Raw genomic sequence first — 17,998 nt, 5'->3', positions numbered from 1 at the left:
CTTGTCTGTTAGCACCGACAACTCTATGCAAACGCCACTGCGCTGTTCGTGGTAAGAGGTAATGGCTGAAATGTGGTATTCTCGACACGCTCTTGGCACTGTGGATCTAGGAATATTGAATTCCCTAACGATTTCCGATATGTAATGTCCTCTGCGTCTAGCTCCGACTACCATTTCGCGTTCAATTCTATTAATTTCCGTCGCACGGCATAACCACGTCCGAAACTTTTCACATGAGCCACCCGAGTACAAATGACAGATCCGCCAATGCACTGCCCTTTTATACGTTGTGTACCCGATGTAATCGCCATTTGTATATGTGCATATCGTTATCCCAAGACTTTTGTGGCATCAGTGTGTATAAGATACGAAGAGCGAGTCTAGACAATTAAGATACGGGGAAAGAATTTGAGTTTGGCTGCGGCCATTGGAATGGCAATCATGGAAGGGAGAGCGGTGTTATAAGAAAAGAATAAAAATTCGGGAGACAAGTAGCTCATAGTAGGACGAAAATAAGGCCGTATGATAGAACGGGACACACGTCGAGAGATTGACACATGCCTCCATACTATACGGTTTGCGGCAAACGAGGCCATCCGACGCAATACTGTTGTGTCTAGACAAGACAGCCTAGACACAATGAGAGGAAGCCGAAAGGCACGCGCTTAAACTCACGCAGGCTGGCGTGAGGTCTGAAACAGGATACGTAATGAATGCTATAAAGAAAAGTACGTAGCTTCTGGAATACTTAACTTTAATCCACATTTGTAGAACATCGCTCTTGATGATACACTAATAGAATCTCAATATCAATTGAATACGGCGCCTTGCTAGGTAGTAGCAATTGACTTAGCTGAAGGCTATGCAAACTATCGTCTCGGCAAATGAGAGCGTATTTGTCAGTGTGGCGTCGCTAGCAAAGTCGGCTGTACAACTGGGGCGAGTGCCAGCCAGTACGTCTCTCCAGACCTGCCGTGTGGTGGCGCTCGGTTTGCTATCACTGACAGTGGCGACACGCGGGTCCGGCGTATACTAATGGACCGCGGCCGGTTTAAGTGCTACCACCTAGCAAGTGTGGTGTCTGGCGGTGACACCACAGATACTTCATAGATGCTAAAAGGATATTAACTCCTGTGTCAGTAGCAAGAGATTCAAATGATAAAAATTCGTGACAAATATCAGTGCACATACTAATCACGAGATAATTACGAGGTTATGATAAAAAGGACGAAGCACTACTTTCAACGAGACGTGCATGATCTACCTTACTAAGGCATAAAGGGCCTTATAACAACGGAAAAAGGCAACTTGCTGTACTTGCAAGCAACTGGAATGCAACAACCACCAGTGTTCGGAAAACGAATGGTTAGCATGACGAAAACTGAGGCACAAAAGTTCGGAAAAGCGGTAAGAGGGCTTACTAGAGACGTCGTACTATTCATTGCCAGATCGTATATTTAAAATACACTGTGAGAATTCAGATGTGTGTTTACAATACTTATACCAGGAAAGTAACACAGCTGCTGATTGTCCCAGTTGACAGCGGAGCGCGGTTAAGTTGTTCGATCGATAGAGAAATCAGAAACAAATAAGATGCCATATAATCCTGCAAAGTGCATTCAGATAAAAGGCATGCCGACTGAGATAATAAATACAAAAGGTGCAGTAACTCTCGAGTTGTCAGTTGTCACTAGGTGATAACATACAGGCCAAACATGAATTTCACATTATAGAGGAAGAAATGGTTCAAATGGCTCTGAGCACTATGGGACTTAACATCTGAGGTCATCAGTCCCCTAGAACTTAGAACTACTTAAACCTAACTAACTTAAGGACATCACACACATCCATGCTCGAGGCAGGATTCGAGCCTGCGACCGTAGCAGCCGCGCGGTTCCAGACTGACGCGCCTAGAACCACTCGGCCAGACAGGCCGGCTTATAGGGGAAGAGTTGTATCTATCTTCCATTTATGGGTAAGTGGGTAGAGATTTTTTCACCAGGCACGGAGCAGTAATAGACTACTCCGCCAAGACAACTGAAATTCGAACAAGAAACATTAAAATGAAAACGGAACAGCAGGAAGCTAGCCGAAATGTAGTAATCACGAAAGACGATCGAGGAATTCAAAGCGAAACAGAAGACCAAAGGCCAACAGAATTAACTGAAAAACGAATACTGTAGAATTCAGGAATGCAAAGTGCACAAAAGGAATCCCAGTACGAAGTGTATTCAAGAGAACAGCAAAGGTAACAGCAGGTCTACCACGGATATTGATAAAAATTACGAATCAGTTGGAGCGGGCAAAGAATATGCAAGAAATAACATATGCCATAAATAATGAAGAAATGAGGAAAATTATGAATCTTTCGGAGCAGGTGAAGAATGTTCAACAAATAACACTAGTCACAGTAAGCGAAGTAACGAAGAAAGGATGTGAAGTTAAAAATAATAATGGGTCCCAAGAAAAAGGATTTTTGGATTAAAAATTGATGTGGAAGGAAAGAAGGAAGCAGTCGTGCCAAAATTAAGAAGGTACGGAAGCAATGTATGTATCAAGAGAACTAGTAGATTTATAAAATGTTACGTGTCTTACTAGTGTATTAAACATGGCCAAGACACATGTAAAATTTTTATGCCCTTAGTTACAAACCAAGAGTGTTCCGAGTGGAGTACTGGCCACAAGAAAAATCCGGCAGACAGATGCTGCAAATAAAGGAGGGTAAACTAGAATCAGTGTTCTTAAAGAGAACATGCAAACTACACACTTGAAGAGAAATGCAATTGTGGAGCTGTCTGGAGGCTACAACGACATGTTCCTGTTGTCACTAATCATGATTTCAAAGAAGATGGACGCTAGTGGAAAGAAGAAATTGAACGTGTTAGAGAATATGGCAAACTCAACGACATGTCATACAGTTCTGGTTTCCTTTACTGATTGTAGGAAAGGTTCGCTATGGGCTGGAAAAGCAAAGTACTTTTTGACATTAGATGTAGCCAAGGGTATTGCCTGGTGCAGATTGATGAGAAAGACAGGGCGAAAACTACGCTGAGTACATTGTATGATCCCTATGAATACTCAAGAATGGCAATGGAGTTGAGGTCCACATCTTCATCTTCCTGCTAATTGACGAATTCTGTATTAATGGAGAGAGGAACTATTTATATATCTGAAGGATAAAATATTTTTTTGGATCATCGCTAGAGGGACATGGTATATAACTCATGGAAGTTTTTGAAAGATTAAGGTAACACCAGTCTCAAATTACAGATGGATAAATGTGAATTCCCCTGAAAAGAAATCACTTACCTAGGACATTATAAGTGGAAGGAATGTAAACAGATCGGAATAAGGTAACAGCAATCAAAGAATATCTGGCAACAGAATCGAAGGAGCAGGTTAAAGCATAGTGTGACATGGTAGGATACTACAGAAGATTTATCATTGGATTCATTACATGAGTTATCAAAGAAAGTTGTTACATATTCTAGTGCAGAAAAACCTTAAAACATTTTTCAGGAGCTATAGGAAAAGCTGTTGTGTCTGTCAGTCTTACTGTATCTGGATTTCTAAAATTATTCATATCACAACTGATGCAAGCAGGTCATTGTTGGTGCAATGCTAAGCCGGGGAGAGCTGGAAAATGACCTTATTATACAATATTCATGTAGGATGCTTAACACAGCAGAGAGAAATTGTATTGCCACTCAAGGAAAACTACTTTCCGCCGTTTCTACAGCAAAGGAGTAATGAACATATGTGTTTGGTCACAAATTAGTAGTATGTGTCGATAATAGCCACTAGATGGGATCAGAAATATTTCAGATCCTACCTCAAGACTGACTGAAGCTAGAAGTGCGCAAATAAAATTTTTATATAGATGTGGGGAATGTAACCAGGTTGCCGATGGACTACCAAGGATTCGTGCAGCCGGAGGGGTAACTACAGCACTGGAGACAGCTGGATCATTTACTGAGACAATCAGAGGCAAAGAAGAAAAAAGCTTCTACTCATAGAGACAAGACAAATACATCATCTCGAATCAAAGAAAGAGGAAAACCAAAGCTGAGTCCTGAAGATGCAAAGAGAATTCTAAAGCAAGTTCGTAATGCACAAAATGGAGGTCATCAAGAGATTGGAGAGCCACTGAATGGGTTAGAATATACTCACCTGGGATGGAATGAGAAAAGAAATAAAGTAATTGTGACATTTTGCTATGCGATGTTTGATTACTTGCGATTTATGTATTTTTCTTGACTATGCTGTAAGAGAGTGTACAGCTTCTTAGTACAGGAATAAAGTTTCAAATTGTTGTGACGGGGATGAGCTAATCCAGATGTCCATTTCTGCTCTTGGTGGCTGGTTGAACGGATCTCTGTATATGGAGAATAGCTTCCCAATGGACTGCGTTTGTGGAAGTCAGAAAGACCAGACCAGGCCAGCCATGTGCTTTTCTCAGCAAGAGCGATGTTCGCCTTTACATCCTGTGCTAAGCAGCTGCAGGTCCATAGAGGATCACTGACTGCCACCAAAGGCACCTTCGTGTAGGCAGATGTTATGAGCGCGTGCTGAAAAGTAATGCCACCGAACTGTTAATGCGAAAACTCAAAACTTTTTACATAAAACGAACATTATTAACATTCTACAACTTTATTCTTCATGTCTTCATATTTATTTCGCAGCTTAGTTATCCAAGCGATGAACACATTTCTCCCAACAACATAAAAGTTTGTTGATACTGTCACTGAAGAATGTGTGACTGTTGATGGAGCCAAAATCTCACCTCTGCTTGTGCTGCTTCATCACTATCAAAGTGAGGTCCTTAAAGATGTTCTTTAAGTTTTGGGAAAAGATGAAAATCATATGGGGCCAAATTGGGCCTGTGCGGAGTATGATCGATGATAATGAACCCAAGGTGTCTGATTGTTGGTGACGTCAGAGCACCCATATGTCACGTGTCATTGTCATACTGAAGGAGAGGATGCTCCATGGATGGACGACATCTTCGAATTCAAAATTAGATTACAGCATGCTATTTCTCATTTACAGGCATAGTTACATTATAGACCGCCATGATACACACTAAAATTCGGAGTCCTCCAGTGGCAAATGGCTGCAAATGTGTGAACATGTAGAATAAAGGTTTAAACTGCCAACAACGTCTGTTTTATTTAAAAAGCTTTTCACATAAAAATTCGGAGGCACTACTTTCCAGCATACCTTCAGAGAATGAGCTTCCGTAGCTACGGCGTGCGCCTTGAGAAAATTAGGTGCCTCGTTTCAGGTATTGTCATCCACTCAAATTAGTCACTTCGGCTCTGCACTGTAGTACGAAAGGCACAGTCAGTGAGAGTGGTAGGCAGACAGCACACACCTCCACCCAGGCCCAGCACGACACAAAGCACAGAAATTTCATGGCGATCCTGCTAGGATCCTACTACTGGAACTGTCTGACATTCTGCAGTAGGGAAATTGGATATTTGTGGTAAGTTCCTATGGGACCAAACTTCTGGGGTCATCGGTCCCTAGGCTTACACGTTACTTAATCTAACTTAAATTAACTTAGGCTAAGGACAACACACACCCATGTCCGAGGCAGGACTCGAACCTCCGACGGGGGGAGCCGCGCGAACCTTGGCAAGGCGCCTTAAACCGCGAGTCTGCAGTAAGAACAACACGTTGAGACACACCACAGATTGCAACATCTGTTGTAGCGACAATCTGCAGTCTTAATCTCGCTTGTACATTGTTCAAGAGCTGCAGCCTTGCTAGTGTGACGTGTATTTTATCTCCCAGTATTTTTTTTTTTTTTTTTTGGGTGGGGGGGGGGGGGGTGTGGGGGGGAGGGTTACTTGTAATTAGTTGCGTGCGAAAATTTATTTCTTTAGCGTATCAAGATTTCTGCGAGCTTTGGGTATCTACTTTTATGCATTTAATTTGTATTTGCGACTGTTCTTTGAGCCGCGCGGGATTAGCCGAGCGGTGTAAGGCGCTGCAGTCATTGGCTGTACAGCTGGTTCCGGCGGAGGGTCGAGTCCTCCCTCGGGCATGGGTGTGATTGTCCTTAGGATAATTCAGGTTAAGTAGCGTGTAAGCTTAGGGACTGATGACCTTAGCAGTTAAGTCCCATAAGATTTCACACACATTTGATCATTTTTTTAAAACTGTTCTAGGTCTGCAATAATTAAAATGGAGAGGGCTAACTGAGTGCATTCTGGAGAAGCTATATAGATCACTAGAGAAAATACTTCAGTAGTTGTAGAGGAGTTTATTGTAAAATTTCCCGAGTGAGAGGCAGTAGCAGCAGTTACTATGACTGAGACCCAGGAAAACACACTGATAACTGAGTAGAGTGGAGTAAGAACAGCTTGTGAAACTGAAGCAGACAAATGCAGAGCAGCTGCATTCCAGGAATTACGGAACGAGCGAGGTGGCGCAGTGTCTAGCGCATTGGACTCACATTCAGGATGACGACCTTTCAAATCTGTGTCTAGCCTTCCCTAAATGCCGACCGGAGTGGCCGAGCGGTTCTAGGCGCCACAGTCTGGAACCGCACGACCACTACGGTCGCAGGTTCGAATCCTGCCTCGGGCATGGATGTGTGTGATGTCCTTAGGTTAGTTAGGTGTAAGTAGTTCTAAGACTAAGGCACTGATGAGCTCAGATGTTAAGTTCCATAGTGCTCAGAGCCATTTGAACCATTTTTGAACCATCCCTAAATCACTCCAGGTAAATGCCGGGATGGTTCCTTTGAAAGGGAAAGGCCGATTTTCTTCCCCATCCTTGACACAATCCAAGCTTGGGCTATGCAATATCTTCTCAGTTGTGTGACCGGATTCGTGATTTCTTGTCAGAAAAGTCACAGATCATTCTAATTGACTGAATGTAATCGAGTGAAACAAAAGTAACATCTGGTGTTCTACATGGAAGTGTTACGGGACCTCTACTTTTTCTGATCTACATAAACGATTTAGGAGACAATCTGGCCAAACCTCTTAGATTGTTTGCAGATGACGCTGTCATTTACCGTAATGTAAAGTCATCATATGATCAAAACTGCAAAATGATTTAGACAAGAGATGTGTGTGGTGCAAAACACGGTAATCGACTCTTAATCATGAAATGGGTAAAGTCATCCACTAGGGCACTAAAAATAATCCGTTACATTTCAGTTACACGATAAATCACACAAATCTAATGGTTGTTGTTGTGTACATAGTTCCGCGTAGTCGGCGCGTACTCAACTTTCCCACTAGAGCGCGCCCCGCTAAGCACAACAGCGCAGGCGCAGCGCTCGTCCGTCTCCGCTCTACGAGATGGCGCTGCCATAAAGACTGACCAAATTCTACTTCCGCCGATCCGCGTATTAATATGTAACGCAGCCAATAAGATTGCTGCTAACGTAGAACCTTTTCTCCTCGCGGATCACACTCGCGCAGTGATACCTGAACGCGCGTGGTATTATAACGAGTGTACAGACCTCCGATTAGGCAGTCTGCATCAGTCTGCATTACTCTGCATCACTCTCTAGTCAAGTGTCAGTCTGTGCCTAATAAGATTATCATATTCCTGTACATAGCCATGAAGAGAAATGTATAGACACTTTGTCAAGTATCAGAGATATGTGAGAATACGATTAACGTACCAAGACCAAAGAAACTTCAGATTGTCAATTGTAAACAGCATCCAGAATCAAGTTACGTAATGTCTATGTTTATTATTATTTTAATAAATGTGTGTGAAAATTAATGAAGTTCTGTTTAAAGTTGGTCACCGTCAATCTGCTACTCTAAGCGCGCAAGTGGCATTTCTATCGTCTGACCTAACGGCAGAAGATAAACACGCCACGATAAGATCACAAGACATATTGCTGACACTCGCCTACTTCGTTAGAGCGACAAGTCAGATAATCTGATGGTGTGTGTACCGAAGGTCTTACAGTACGCACACCACACTATCCCAAACCTATTGCAACAAGAAGCGTGATATGTGGGATGATTATGTCAAGAACTTTGAGCTTATAATGAATCAGCTTCCTCACACATCAACCAAAAGGTAGCCGACACCAAAGTCTTATTGCATGCGGATCCAGAGGACGGAGCAAGAGAAGTGGTTTCATTTCTACTGCAAAAGCTGGGAAGGAACTGAGAAAGCCATTGCCAATATAAAGAAAGAGGCACTGCAGTTGCAGGGCAGGAACAAACAGAATGTTAAGCAGCGTTTTTTCTGCACAGGGCAGAAGGTGATGGCAAGAAATCACCGCCTGTTCTTGTAAGGACAAGAGTAAGATGCACAAGTTGTCGTTCTTGTACCTCGGTCCCTTTTTTTTGTAACATCTACATCTACATCTACATTTATACTCCGCAAGCCACCCAACGGTGTGTGGCGGAGGGCACTTTACGTGCCACTGTCATTACCTCCCTTTCCTGTTCCAAACGTTCATGGTTCGCGGGAAGAACGACTGTCTGAAAGCCTCCGTGCGGGGGAAGCAATATATTCGATACCTCATCCAGAAGCGCACCCTCTCGAAACCTGGACAGCAAGCTACACCGCGATGCAGATCGCCTCTCTTGCAGAGTCTGCCACTTGAGTTTATTAAACATCTCCGTAACGCTGTCACGGTTACCAAATATTGGTTGAGTATTGGCTTTTGGCAATGCAGCCATGCTTGAGACATTGCGGGCCAAATGATAAAAGGAACCCACAGCTTACAGAATCTAAACATCGCTGAACAGCAGATTTACTCTGTGTATGTTCTGTAATCCATACCGAGTAGATTTCCATAAAACATTTCACACGGTGCCCCGTTGCAGGCCGTTAACGAAGGTACAAGCATGTGCAACAGGTTCTCAGGTATGTGAGTGGCTCAAAGACTTCTTAAGAAATAGCACGCAGTATGTCGTCCTCTATGGCGAATGTTGATCAGAGACCAGGGTACCGTCAGGAGTACCCCAATAGAGTGTGATGGGACCGCTATTATTTTCTGTATGCAAGAATGATCTGGCGGACAGGGTGGGGAGCAATCTGCAGTTGTTTGCTGATGTCAATGTGGTGTACAGGAGAGTGTCGAGCTTGGTCACTGCAGAATGGTACAAGGTGACTTAGACAAAATTTACAGTTGGTGCAATGAATGGCAGCTGGCTCTAAATGCAGAAAAATTTAAGTTTTTACGAATATGTAGGAAAAACAAACCCGTAATGTTCAGATACAGCATTATTAGTGTCCTGCCTGACGCAGTTACGTCGTTTAAATATCTGGACGTAACACTGCAGAGTGATATGAAATGGAACGAACATGTGAAAATTGTGATAGGGAAGGCGAATGGTCGACTTCGGTTTATTGGGAGAATTTTGGGAAAGTGTGGTTCATCGGTGAAGGAGACTGCAACTTTTTCTTGAGTATTGCTCGGATGTTTGGGATGTGCACCACAAGGCATTAAAGGAAGGCATGGAAGCAATTCAGAGGTGAGATGCTAGATTTGTTACCGGTAGGTTCGAAAACCATACAAATGTTACAGAAATTCTTCGGAAACTCAAACGAGAAAAATTGTTCAAATGGCTCTGAGCACTATGGGACTTAACATCGGAGGTCATCAGTCCACGAGAACTTAGAACTACTTAAACCTAACTAACCTAAGGACATCACACACATCCACGCCCGAGGCAGGATTCGAACCTGTGACCGTAGCGGTCGCGCGGTTTCAGACTGAAGCGCCTAGAACCGCTCGGCCACACCGGCCGGCTTCAAACGCGAATCCCTGGAGAAAAAGTGACGTCCTTTTGCAGGAACACTATTTAGAAAATTTAGAAAACCAGTATTTGAAGCTGTCTGCAAAACGATTCTACAGTCGTGAACATACATGTCGTGCAAGGAGCACGAAGATAATACATGAGAAATTAGGCCTAATATGGTGACACATAGACAGTCTTTTCTCCCTCGCGCTATTTGAGAATGGAACAGGAAAGGAAACGACTGGTGCATGGTACCCACCGCTACGCTTGCGAAGTGTGTATGTAGATGCAGATTTGAAGCTAGGTGGTCCTTACCCATATGTCACTGGTTGTGTTTAGCTGTAAGGGTTTTTTGAGTGGTTTTTATGTAATTTCTCTACGTATTGCTTGTATTAGGTGAAGTTATGTGCAGCGAAGCCTGCCGAGAGGTGTACATTTGATATTATTTTTCACCAGCATCGAGTATACTACGTTAGGTAACCAAAATGTCATGTGTCTTTACTCCGAATTCACTATTCTTAATTCTTCTATACGATCCCTCATTACTGAAATTTGTTGACTGGTCCATACGTGACATGTATGTTTTTGTTATGACATGTCGGATTTATATATACTATTATATATACTATTTATATATACTGTTTTTCGGACATGTCTGAAAAAAACAGACACCATATCCATATAAGCATATAGTTCTGGTAATACCGCCCATGACCTTCTTCTTCTGTGCAGATGCACACATATTCCCCGAACTCTTACGGGACTTGGTAAGAATGTCTTCCACGAGTAATGAGTGTGTTGGGGTGGGACACTACGAATGTAGTGTGTGGACATACAAGGTGAGAATGTGGGTCTCGCGAGAGATTCGCGCTAGATAGTACCTGCAGTTGCACTATCCTCCGTGCCCTCGATGGCTCAGATGGATAGAGCGTCTGCCACGTGAGTAGGAGATCCAGGGTTCGAGTCCCGGTCGGGGCTCACATTTTCACCCGTCCCCGTTGGTATAGATCAACGCCCGTCAGCAGCTGAAGGTATTAATATAATTCTAATGTCGGATTTATGTTGTAAGTGGGAAATCTGTTGTCTCTGCCACTTTTTGATAGGAAGGCTGAGGTTTTATGCGTTTGTGACGTTATAATTGATTTATGTTAATGATGTGATTCGAGTTTTGTGTTCTGCATGATTGTGACACGCACAACAAATACTGTGGGAGAGACTTCACTTCCCGCTGGTCCGAACTGAGCCCCGGGGAATTTGCTGATATGGTTTGATGAGTTTGTCATTTAGCAGTTCCCGTTGTTTGCGGGATGAGTGTGCCTGACGATGCATGTTTTGGAGTTTGATTTTGTGTACATCACCTCTCTGTGTTATACACGTAATTCTATTCGTGAATGCTGCATAACTGTAACTGCGCCACCCGCGCTAAACCAACTGCAAAGAGAATCCATCTCACTAGTACTGATCACATGGACTGATATATGTACGAGTGTACCACATGTATTTTAAAAGTAAGGATTTTGGTGGAACAAGAATTTATTGTTTTTGGAGCAATCTTTGCGCTACATTTTTACTGTGGAAACAGTGTTTGCTTTCATTACTGTATGCTACGCAAGTTAGGACGACAGGATTACAAAAGCTGAAAGTGTTTGCTTTGTATAGAATTGATTTAAAAGTAATGTTACACAAAAATGCAGCCACAGTTTCATATTCACTTAGAACGCAGTATAAACTCAAGAAAATAAATGTTAGTATCTACACGTCGGATTGCGATGAACTGTGTAGATACTGTAATTTGCTCACTGAAGCGCACGACCGTTTCAGCTGCAGGTGAACGAGAGCTTCTGGCAGCTGGGAGAGGCGAGATATATTTGATTTTTGCCGCGTCACAGTGAGTCCCTCCGCTATGTTTCTTAAGTTTGCAGTCGGGCTGTGCCGACAAAAGCGTCTGTACTGCACTGAAGTATCGTGCTACACAGTGCATGCCAGACTGTGACTCAGGGGGTTACGACAGAAGGATATCGCAGGATGTGTAAACAAACTTCTGTAGTTATGTCTCGCCCAAAGTCACGAAGCTTGCTAGGCTACGATGTTACAGAGTGTTTGCGAGAAATCTAAAGATTGTAACAAGAAGGTGGTTTAGCTTAATGATCTGTTCTTAGGAGTAATTAATGGTTGTTAATCGCTACTCCGCAAGAAGGGTTGAGTATATTGTTTAATAATACTGTATGCTACCTTCAGACGCTCTGCTAAATGGCAAATTTATTGGAAATGTCTTGGTTATGGTGCCAAATTATTAATTTAATTTTACCATATGTTATAAGGACAACATAACAAGTGATGATACAACGCCTGCACTCCAAATGGAAGGAGATTGTTTTATATTAACAGTATAACATGTGATTTGAACAGAATTAAAGTTACATATGGCTCTAGTTCATGTGATTACGCAACTGGACGATCTAAATATAGTGACAGATAAAGTAAAAGAGTTAGAGGAAAAGTTATGCTCTGAACAGATAAAATTCTCACCACACATTCCTTGGATGCACGTATCAATAGAAGGGCAGTTAGGTACAGTGATTGTGTTAATGTTAGTAACTTACTCTCGTTTTATGGCCCTATCTCTGATCAATTGTCAAACTTGACTCGATATGACAACTCCTGCCACGTTCTGACCTTATCAAGAATTTTTCCTGTACTCTGTATGTAGTAATTCGTTCCACGAGAAAATGTCTTTAGCTCATTTAGACTCACCGCGCTATACAAAGTAAATAAGTAGATAAATAAATAAATAAATAAATAAATAGGTAAATAAATAAATAAATAATAAAAAACCCTAATGGAATTTTTTCCAAGCATTTGAAAATTTATACAACACCGATGGCCGCATCAGGTAATGCATCTTTTCTACACTGCTGCAGGGAAGATAGTTCACCTGTTGAGTGTCAACTGCAACAATGTCGAGTGGATACGCTCAGTAATGGTTGCGATTTTTCGCAGCCTGGTGCAGCGGGCCGAGGACGCGAGTGCTTACCGTATCTCGGGTCCAACGACGACAGTCCAGCGGTCCCTGGGTCGCGGCTTGCGGGTGGTCCGCCGCCGGCTGCTCGACGCCTCGATTAGTTCCTCGTGCACAGCCAGCAGGTCTACGCGGCGTTCTTCCATCGCGCTCCTGGTTCTCGTCACTAATCCGCGGAACGCCTCGCCTGCAGTCAATACAGCCCGCTCCTATTTCCGCTATCCATCGAGCACCTCGGCGACAAGTGATAGCAAGTTATCACTCGACAAAGCCAACTAGTGACACTATGGCTGTATGAAGACGTAAATCCACGTTTCCGTTGACAGATGTGCCCTCTGTTACCTCACAGCGTAATATTCGAAAACGACCGCAGAAAATTTCTTCAGAAAGATGTACAACGACTTTACACAATCCTTTGAAACTTGTTGCCGAAGAAAAGGCGTGCCAGGCCAACGAAACGCGCTCGCAAAAAGTTAAAGTTGAATATGTCTTCGTTGTGCAAAACGTACCATAGGCTGCGAAACTTGAGTATGCACCTCAAAAAAACAAGAAACAATTTCGTCACAATAAGTCTCCTGTTAACACTATGTATACATGTGTTATTAGCATGCAATTGCTCCGACATCCACACGAATTATAAATATGTATGTATGCATTGGTACGTATGTATGTATGCTGCACGTCTCCTCCTAAACAATTGGACTGATTTCAGTGGAACTTGGCGCATATGTCACTTACTAACTGCAAAGAATCGCTGTGAGGGCAAGACCACCTATGTATGTATCAAATAGGTGCAGATGAAAAATAAATAAATAAAAATAAAACGTTGCCGCAAATGCCCAGACTTTATTCATCCAGTATTTGAGAATGAGGGCACTTAGCGATTTGCAACCAAATTTACACGTAATTCGAACCTTTTTGAGGATTTTTGTTGCTCCAACTCCCCAGAAAGTGACGAAAGGAAACACGTTTATCGATTATTACACGTCTGCCGTTCATGCAGGAAAACTTCAGCATGCACAACGCTTCAGTATGTTGCATCTTTGCCACTAACTCTATTCGCAATACATTTCGCGGACAGTATACCGCTGAATGTACCTACAAAATTATATCATTGTACATAATAGTTCATGAGATATGACGTAATAAGCATCGAGCTGCGTGGAAACGAAATTGCAGGACAAAATTCGCTAGAGATACAGGTGAAATATGTGCACAAATGTTTATGAAAAACTTTAAATTCAGGTGTTATGTGCTTATGTGGGCAAAGCTGTGGATAAAAAACGACTCGTACACCTCTGGGTCGATTTCAACCAAGCAAGGTACACATATTAATTACTATATGGAAAGAAACACTGTGGGGTATGAACCAGCAACTTCCATTGGAGTAGAAGTGATAACATGGAGAGAAATGGGGGAAGAAAGAGAGAGAGAGAGAGAGAGAGAGAGAGAGAGAGAGAGAGAGAGAGAGAGAGGGGGGGAGGGAGAGAGGGAGGGAGGAGGAGGAGGAGGAGGAGAAGGAAGAGGAGGAGGAGGAAGAGGAGCTGGAGAGAGAGAGAGAGAGAGAGAGAGAGAGAGAGAGAGAGAGAGAGATTTGGGGGGGGGAGGGAGATCGTAGGGACGAGCACATGGAGAGAGAGAGAGAGAGAGAGAGAGAGAGAGAGAGAGAGAGAGAGAGAGAGAGAGAGAGAGAGATTTGGGGGGGGGGGGGGGGAGATCGTAGGGACGAGCACATGGAGAGAGAGAGAGAGAGAGAGAGAGAGTCGGGAGGAGTAGACGGACAGAGTGGGGAAGAGCAAACGCGTAGGAGAGAGTGAGGTGGAGGAGATGGACAGACAGACAGACAGACAGACAGAGAGAGAGAGAGAGAGAGAGGGAGTGGGTGGCTGATGGCCAGAGAGAGGGGCAAGAGAAGGTGGACTGAGAATGGGGGGTGAAGAAGATGGGCAGGAAGAGGGGGAGAAATATGGACGAGAGGGAAGGAAAGAGGGGATAGACTAATAGAACTGGAATAAATACATACCTGGCCAACCCCAGGTACTCAGCTTGTTATTAAGAATATGGTGAGATACTAGTTGTGTGAACAATTAACAGACTTAAACTTAAAAGTTAGCACAGAAAGTTTCAGGATTACTTTTCTATTTAGGAGACCCAGTTCTAAAAAGAACCAAATTATATGATTCATTGTGTGTGAACGACGTAACTATCTTGCACAGTGCGCGCACTAGACTGCATTTAAAAAAAGCATTGCAATTCACACAGTCGGAGGTAAATTAACAGATGACGCGATTTCACACACATTACACAGCTGTTAGGTTAAGGTAAAGTAATGGTGAGCTACGAATACTATCGAACAAATTTTAGGATGAAAATTTAAAGATGGACGTTAATTGCGTTGGTTCAAGTCTTGTATGAAGAAAACAGCCTCTGTGGTCCGACCTCTCCAGCGTAAAATCCTGGCAGCCACTCTGGCAGGAACTCCAATGCGTTTTGAAGGGTAATAGCTCACGTTCTCTACAATAAGGACACGACTTGTAGCTTACAGATTAATATGACTCTCGCATTCGTGATAACTCACTGTTTTTCCTTGCAGTACTAGAAGTTTCAGTGTCGCAACAATGTTAGCTTTCAATCTGCACAAATTTATGCTTCTTTTCTTTAATTCGTGTCCCATCCCATCAACAGTGGAATCACAGAAAACCATCCGCACTACAGGCACACAAACCTCTGATACAGAAAAATAACTTTGTCTACCGTTGGTACGTCAGAAGAGTAAACAACGAAAGAGGTGGCAAAGTGATTAAACTACTGCTGGTTTACGGCAAGAGCTGCGATCGAATCCTCATTTGTCCATATAGACTTAGGTTCTTTGTGATTTTCCAAAATTGCTTAAGTCGTACTGTGGCATGGTTCCTTTGAACATTTTCTTCCCCGACCCCCCCAAACCCGAGCATGTGCTCCGTTTCTAACACCACGTCGTAGGCCGCTCTTTAAACCGCAAAATTCCTTTCTTTTTTCTTTTGGGAAGGGGCATAGCGCATTTCTTCCATTTTCAACAGCAATCTTCCTTGAAATGTATGTGTATGACAGGTCTTTTCAAACACGTTCAGTGTAGGGAAAACGTAAGATAAATAGTGAGAGATGTCCGAACGTGAGATTATTATCTTTCTCTTTAGAGGGGTAAAAATTCGACGTGCACAAAAATTACGGTACATCAACTTTGTTGTCCTCTACACTTTTATATTATTGTAAACAGTCAGGTTCATCCCCTGCAGAAATACTGTCCGAGTGGGCATTCTTACACGAAAGAGAAACGCCCAATATTGCATGCTGATTGCGTTTATTGAATGGTTAATGGATTTGTGCGGAACTATCAATTGAAATGTCCGAGGTTCGATACCCAGTCTTTCCAAGAACTTTTTTCTCCAATTATCGCTTGTTTCATCTTTGGCAATGACTTGTTAATGTGAAAAACGTGTAGGTGCATCAGAGTTCGGAATCGACGCAAATCCATAGTTCTCGCTGTTAGTGGCTGTGTCAGCCGGTTCTATAGTCGGGAGAAGACAAGGACTCCAAGAGGACTTGGCTAGTAAGCCACTGCGGTGTACAAACCAATCTTACGTTAAGGAGAGCGTGAGTTATGCCGAGGACATAATGAAATTCGAACTTCGATGTTGCGGCAGCTGCTGTTCCCGTGCACAAGTCGCTGCTGATATGCATACATACATACATACATACATACATACGCTAGTTCATTATATAATCTCCACCATACCGGTATGATGGCGTAAAAGTAGTGACGTCGATGTAGAATGTGCGTGGTGCTATATAAACTGAATTCTGGCACTGAACTTACTTTGAGGAATCTTTCCGAATGTAATTAGCACTATGAATGTATCTAAGCATTTAGTGATTATCTTTCTGCCTCAATGGATAATCACTCAGAGTATATGAGTGCCACGTGGAGGACCTGCTTTCGATTGCTACAACTACCAGGGATTTTTTTCCTTAGTGGGAGGACTGGAAACCGGTCACTTAACCGTTTGATGGTAGTTGAGAAGCTGCTTTTAATTAAAGCAGCAGTTCCGGTTCGGAAAAGCCGACATTATCACTTGCCAGAACAGTGTACTCACCATACGCCATAAGCAGATGTTTGTCATATATTACGGTCAGCAAAGCTTGGCATTCTGCACCCCTCACCGAACTCTGTGAGGGGTGCATAATGCCACGCTTTGCCGACTGTACACCATGACAGTTATCTGCTTCACAGTTAAGTTCTCAGTGGCCACCATGTAGAATGAGAGGTCCTATGGTTGCGGTCAGTTGTGAGCTTGCAGTTCGGATGTTCTCTATACCAACATGCAGAATCTTCAAGAAGGCCAGGTGACAGCCATCTGCGTAATCGGTAAGTTGAACTGATGCATAGATGCCGATTACCTATAAGGCACCGTCAAATTGCAACAAACAGCTGAAACAGTCACACAAGAGCGCGTGGAAGGCCTAACACCGCTGTGGAAAGTAGTTACCAGCGAGTTTTGCAGACAACGTGTTACCGTCTGCTAATACCAACCCAGTGGTCTCGTTACGGGGAATTACTATCGTAACAAAGAACAGTATCTGCATTTCGTGTAGGAACTATTGCTTGGATACTTGGCAGACATTTTTACAGAGCTGAAAACTGACATTTTTCCCACTATCACTGATACAAAACTTCAGTTAAATCTATACAGGCATTAGATCAGTTGTAGAAATATCGGTTCATAGATACCAACGTCACCCAAACTTTATTGATACCTTTATTATTTGTTGGTTTTATTGGAGACTGATGTCTACAAGCATAATGGAGCCTAATATTTACGAGGAACAGTGCAAACGACCAAGAAATGTTTCCTCTTGATTTTAATAGTCTGAGGCACTTTAAGGAAGAATGTGGATACCAGCTATGGCTCGGCACCCACCATGGCAGCAGATGCTGCAAAATACAAGGAAGTTGGTTTTAAAGTAATTGACTACGGTGCTGTGAGATGTCAGATAGGAGGGGGAACGTGCTTACTTGAGCAGCACCGTTTGAAATCGGGAAATGGACGACGGATACCAAAGAGCAACAATGCACGTAAGTAGTAAGGTGTGATATGTACTAGGTAATTAAAACAAAAAAAAATTTTTATAACTCACACAGTTCTACCGTTAATGATTATATTACATAATATGAAAGCCGACTCACGTCAAACACGCCAAAGATAAACTT

The sequence above is a fragment of the Schistocerca americana genome, chromosome X, assembly GCF_021461395.2.
Source record: "Schistocerca americana isolate TAMUIC-IGC-003095 chromosome X, iqSchAmer2.1, whole genome shotgun sequence".
Lineage (NCBI taxonomy): Eukaryota > Metazoa > Arthropoda > Insecta > Orthoptera > Acrididae > Schistocerca > Schistocerca americana.
Note: the sequence above shows the minus strand (reverse complement) of the source record.